The following is a 6,664-nucleotide window of genomic DNA, read 5'->3' on the forward strand; positions in this document are numbered from 1 at the left end:
TCTCTCTCTCTCTCTCTCTCTCTCTCCTTTGAGGCTAACGGCAACCACACCACCAGGTCAGTCATACTACTGAGGACTGCTACCTTGGAGCTAGCAAGCGTTGCAACCTACGCACTAGTGCTCTGGGAAATGCCAATGGTTTGGGTGTACTGATATGCCATACCTCAAGGTAGAAAACTGCCGAGCAGAAGGTTCTGAACATGTCTCCATACTGGCAGCTGAACCACCTCTTATACGTTCAATGGCAATAACAGTCTAGAACAGTCGTGACTCCTGTGGGGTGCTGGAAAAAGAAAATCATTCCTGTGCGAAAGTCGCCAAATGGCCAGGGCTTGAGGTTTGCAGTCTCATACACTCTACTGACATCTGAAAATATCAAAGAATCAAATGCCAAGTGTTTTGTGTTTTGAATATGTGCGGATGGGGTGCAAAATGCTTTGTTTTTAAGGAGAGGTCCCGGATGTTTTTGTACTTGGTGAGATCAAAGGCAGTGTAAGCGTTCAGGAATCAGAAAGGAAAAGAATGACCGTGTCCGGTGTGGTTGACAGGTATAGTACTCGCCTCCAAAGATCTACTGTACATCACCTCCTGACTCTCATGGGTGTTCCGTAGAGGTGGGTTTGTATGTTGCTCTTATCAAAGCCACCCATCTTGCCTCCGCAATCCTGGACGACCTTTGGCGCAACTAATCTCTACCTTTCCCTTGATGTAGCAACTCCAAAATGACATGACGGTGTGGGAGGGTTCCACAGGTTGCTGATAACCATACTGTCTACGACTATGATTTGGCTAAGGTAATATTGTATATGATAAACCAGTTAAAAGTATGGATGTATCCTTTTCGCTCTGGGCCTATCCCATGTTTGGAGAAAGGGCTTAATGCTATTTATATATACACATATGTATGTATGTATGTATGTATGTATGTATGTATGTATGTATGTATATATATATATATATATATATATATATATATATATATATATATATATATATATATATATATATATATATATATATATATGATCATGAAGCTACAAACATCGCTTAATATCAAATCCACGCTACCTCAGGAATATCCCCGATGGGGAATTATCACGGTGTGATAAAAAATGTCATATATATATATATATATATATATATATATATATATATATATATATATATATATATATAAAACCTACTAGTCAATTTTTACCAGATATGTATGTATTTGTAGCAGTCACAATGCCCTCTTAACTTTTTGAATTCTTCAAACTTTTTTTGGATACGCTTGTCACTGCAAATCCTTAGATCCACAGGTCGCCAACGTGACCTTGTTCTGATACTCTGGCTGCGGGTTCGAATCCTGCTACCGGAAATAAGAATTACTTCATATATCTTGCATTTGGATCTAAGGCTTTGTGGCCCAGCAAGCGGCTCAAAAATGTAAAATTCAAATTCTGAGTCATGTAGCTAATATAATTAATATATATATATATATAAATGTAATATACACACATATATATATATATATATATACACACACACACATACACAATATAGAGAGAGACAGGCAGACACAGAGAGAGAGAGAGAGAGAGAGAGAGAGAGAGAGAAAGTAGATCAAACATGTATATGACCACAGTTCCGAGCAAGGTACTTCGTCTGACACACTCGAAACAAACGTAAAATCCAACAGCAAATCGCAATTCTTGTCCAAATGAAAATGTAATCATCCCTGAAGACAAACGTGTCATGGAGGCACCCAGGCATGACGGGTCAAGGACGCATGCGCTACTCTCCTCGCTGCCGCTGACCGCTCAGCCAATGGCGACTGTTTCTTGCGCCGATCAGCTAGACAGTTGAAAGAAATACTTATGTGAATCATCTTCACTTAGATTAGTGGCTGGAGTGATTTGACAACCGGCTAGCGCTGAAGATACTTGAGTTTCTCACTTACACAGATCAGGTCATTTTGACGCTTTTGCATTGTGAACATTGTCGGTATAGGTGGGTAATAATTAGCCGTGTGTTTACCGATCAAAACGTTTTCTAAGTCCTTTGTTGTTGCTTTAAAAGGAATAATTATTTCCGTAAGGTTTTGGTTACGGTAGTTGCTTTTATTTTTTCGGATCATGTCAAGATTGGCGAAGCCACTCACAGCAGGTTTCGCTATTCTTTACAAGAAGATTATTACATGGGAATATTCGGGTTCGCTGATCTAGACATGAACACTTCGGTACCAGACATTTGATCCCCCAGGGCTAGTACTAAACAAGGCGAAATACATTTATCCGCCCAGGGGCTAGTACTAAACACGGCGAAACCGTGTAGATGAATCGTTGCTTATCGCCGTGTTTAGTACTAGCCTTCAAGTGCAATTGGGGTTCGGACCGGAAAGGGTTGGCCATTCTCTACATGGGGATCATTGGAAAATGCTGTGAACAACACTAAGGTGCCCACGAGGGGTCCCAGCCCCCTTGCTAGTTAGGACCCAGTGTGCTAGGTTAGGTTCAGATGAATTCCTGTACTTGCAATATTATGACTGTATGGGTTAGCATAGAGGCCCAAGTAAGGTATAGCATTTTAATCAGTGGCTCACAGTTCTCTAGGTCTGATTAGAAGGGGTATGGGTGTGGGCCATGGGGACAAAAACTACATGCCAATTTGGGACACGGCCCCCTGACCTTAGGTAAGGGTAGGGAGGGTAAGAATAGGATACAGCCTCATTTATTTACCCGAATATTTACCTTGCGGCTTACGCATTTTAGACCTTTCTGTCTGGGGCCAACATATTCATTTTTGTTTCGCCCCTGAAAACCTTGGGTTTCCCAGTGGGGTCAATCGGTAACTGTTTTATATATAGGGAACAAGTGAGGCACAAATAACGAGTGATTTACAAAAAAATAAATAAATAAAATAAAAAAATGGATAAATCCCGAGATAAGGAGACAGAAAAATAATGATTACTGTACCTTGCGAGGAACGAAGGTACCAGACTATATTACCGCCAACCGAATTTGTCTGTCCAGATCGTTCTGGTAGACTTGCATTGCAAACACAAAACTGAGAGTTGCCTAAACATATCGTAGCAGTACATCTTAAGTTTCCTTCTGTCCGTCCAACGTTTCATTAGTGTTAATACAGAATATGTTTCTGTTTGTTGTACGAGCATCATCAATCGAAATAACGAAAACGAAGCGAAATATCGGTGTCTGTTCTTTGCATTTTTCGCACTGAGGCGCACTCTACGTGACGTCCTATTCAAATTCACAGGAAATTTAGACTTAGTATGCGCTGCTCTGGATCGTATGGTATTCTCCATTGATACTATCTGTAATCATGTATTTACTTATTTATCAGTTTGTTATTTTTTCCTTTTTCGGCACTTCCTTTTAATTAAATTAACTTCTGTTACCTCTTCTCAGTGAACACCATATTCTTTGGAAGCCTGAATTTCAAGTCAGTGGCCCCAGTGGTGGGCTTGTTCCTTCTGAATAATAATAATAATAATAATAATAATAATAATAATAATAATAATAATAATAATAATAATAATAATAATAATAATAATGTTAAGCCTTCAGCAGTGAATTCGGTTGAATTTCCCAAGAAAACATTTGGAATTAGGTTGAAAACTGGTAAGGCGATGAAGTCGGCGTTCAAAAGCCTTGAAAAAATTTACAAATGGTGAAATTCGATTGCTGTTGTGTACGGTCAGTGACTGAAGGATTGGGCGTTTACAAAGTTCTCAAAGATGAATACTCTTAAATACTGAGTATTCAGATGGCTTGGAAGCAACGCTCAATCATTCTTTCACCTTATTATACCCAAGTGACGCCGCTAAAAGTTATACAAGCAAAATGTGCGGGCAGAATGAGTCAAGGCTCCACAGCTCATGCTCAGTCGAAGGCCAAGAGCAGGAAACGGCAAATCTCAGAGAACATTTCGCTGAGAAACACGAAGGCGTTTTTATATTAATAATGTGAAATACCCAAATGGGCTCTAGGATGGAGAAATTTGACGAAGTCATTTCAAGGATACCTGTCCTTGGCTCTTGTCGAAAAAAGAAGTAAAAAAAAAAAACAGTATCCGGTCCGATCCTGAAAGATTTCGACTCTTTGTATTGCCTCTCAGAAACCTCTGGATTACAGAGGGAAGTAGGTCTATCATTCATTTCTTATAGGCTCTATAAGGTCAATTTCTGGACTCCATAGGAAAGTATGTCTATCGCATTTCGTAATTTTTGCAGCGCTTTCCAGCCCCCTGGAAATTTGCGGTTTCTAATAAAACTAAGAGATTAAATGGTCAGGAAAATAGCAGATAGAACTAACTTTATCTTTTAGTTTTCTGTAAAAGAAAACTATCGTCAGCTCAGATCTTAAAAATACTGAGGCTAGAGGGCTGCAAATTGGTATGTACATGATCCACACTCTAATCATCAAGCATACCTAATTGCAGCCCTCTAGCCTCTGTAGTCCGCCGAAAGATAGATCTATTTTCGGTGGCCTTGATTATACGCTGTACAGAAAACTCGGTTGCACCGAAGTTTCTTCGGCGCATTTCGTACTTGTTTTATAATAATGCTTCCTCCCTTAGAAGAAATAAATTGCGAAAGAAACTAAGAAATTATAAATTACGAAAGAAACTAAGAAATTAAATGGTCATGAAATTAGCAGATAGAAGTATATTCATTGTTTGGTATTCAATTTTTCTCCCTTAGATGAAATACATTATGAAAAAGGTTAAACTTACTTTCCAGAAGTGAAACATTGCTATACAGACCCTTTAAATAATCTAAAGGCCAGGCACAGCTTTCATCAATGAATCATACGTAAATAACGATTGGCTTTATTCATACATCAATACATACGTGACGTAGCCATCCAATTAGCAGCACATTGGAAATAAGTGACATTTTCGCTGGTATTTCAAAACTCTTCACTTTTCAATCTACGATCGTTCTTGGGTCTTTTTATAATAAAAAACGACCATCAATAATGCAACAATTTAGTTCATTAAAGTCACTGTAACCATCCCAATGTATCACATCGGTATCTGGCCTAAATTTGGAAGCCTACCAGAATACGTAATCATACATATATAATTTATATACATATATGTACATATATTATACATATACATACAAATATATATATTTACACATATGTACAAATGTATATGGTATTCTTGTTCTTTTTGTTTACTTTGTAACCTTCTTTTCGCCTGCGTCTCATTTGTGCCCAGACGATGCGTTTACAAGCGTGAAAGCACTTGGTACTGAACTTCTGCCTATATACATAGATATATTTAGATTATGCATATATTATGTGTGTGCATGTTCGCGTGTCACTAGCGTTAGATTATATTGCTACTCATACACCAAACCATCTTTCAAATGTTCCTGACGAAGTTCTCACAGCAGATCTTAATCATTCCGAGAAAAAGTACGAGACTCAGTGATATTTCAGAAATTTGCACATCTCCATGAGAAAGTTATCTTAATTCATGCGGGAGAAAAAAAAAACACTGAAACTCAAGAATTCATTGAAAACATGTTTGTACAAAAATCAATAAGTGATTTAATGCAGTTATTTTTGTGTATAGGAAGAAATCTATATATGATACATAGGCATAGCTCGCATATCAATCTATGTATACATATACACATATATATATATATATATATACACATATACATAAGCGTGTGTGTGCCCGCAAGTGCGTATATAAATTAGCGTAGGAGCACTGAATGCAAAACACAAATACAGAGTTGAGATAGATAGATATATAAAAAATATATATAATACATATACATATATATATACACATATATATATATAAGGGCTGGGTATCGGTCTATACATGACAGAAATAACTGCATTAAATTACTTACTGATTTCTGTACAAATATATTTTCAATGAAATTTTGTAGTTTCAGTTGTTTTCTCATATATATATATATATATATATATATATATATATATATATATATATATATATATATATATATATATATATATATGAGGGCTGGGTATCGGTCTATACATGACAGAGCAAATGCAACTGGGCCAATCCGTCCAGTGGACTGGTGATCTGTTTCCGTGGAATCACACATTCCTCGACGAGCCGCCCGAGTATTGCGTCGGGAAGTTAAAAAGCATCGGGGTACCTGCTGTCTCAGGGACAGATACTCTCTGCCCCTGATGGCCCCTGCTGCTGCCCCTGCTCCTGCTCCTACTCCAGCAGAAGGTGCTGGAGGGCCTAGACTTAGGATGGACGTGGCGCGCCAGCGGGGCTGGCCTTGAGCCTGGGCCGGTGCGATGCATGCAACCGACAGAGAGAGAGAGAGAGAGAGAGAGAGAGAGAGAGAGAGGCCGGTTGTGGTGCAGTGCATGTGTGGACTGGCCGTGTGTGTGCACACTCCACAGCAGCTGCAAGAGCAGTAACACAGCAGCAGCAGCAGCGGCTGCAGCAGGTAGTGCCCGTTGATCAGGCAGCAGAAGAAGAAGCAGGGTCAGTGCGAGCGCGCCGCTTGCGTGCATGCATGCGAGTGCTGACGTCGGGCCCACCACGCTGCCTTCTAACGTAAACATCGGAGAAGGAGGAGGAGGAGGAGGAGGAGGTGGTGGTGGTGGCGGTAGCAGTGGTGGAGGGGGAGGAGGAGGAGGAGGAAAGGGGG

At 39.5% G+C, this 6,664-nt stretch overlaps 1 protein-coding gene across 2 annotated transcripts in view; it reads left to right on the plus strand.

Moving 5' to 3' along the window:
• The first annotated feature begins 6,358 nt into the window (after window positions 1-6,358).
• The window catches only part of LOC136852295 (collagen alpha-2(I) chain), a 108,910-nt gene continuing 108,604 nt past the window's right edge, over window positions 6,359-6,664 (plus strand). The window contains exon 1 of one of the 2 annotated variants that reach the window (XM_067126797.1): window positions 6,359-6,664. This exon is cut by the window's right edge and continues 1,885 nt beyond it. The gene's annotated coding sequence lies outside the window, so the exon portion shown is untranslated. The other variant, XM_067126796.1, reaches the window with a different exon arrangement.

Source organism: Macrobrachium rosenbergii, chromosome 25 (genome assembly GCF_040412425.1).
Source record: "Macrobrachium rosenbergii isolate ZJJX-2024 chromosome 25, ASM4041242v1, whole genome shotgun sequence".
In the NCBI taxonomy this organism is placed as follows: Eukaryota; Metazoa; Arthropoda; class Malacostraca; order Decapoda; family Palaemonidae; genus Macrobrachium; species Macrobrachium rosenbergii.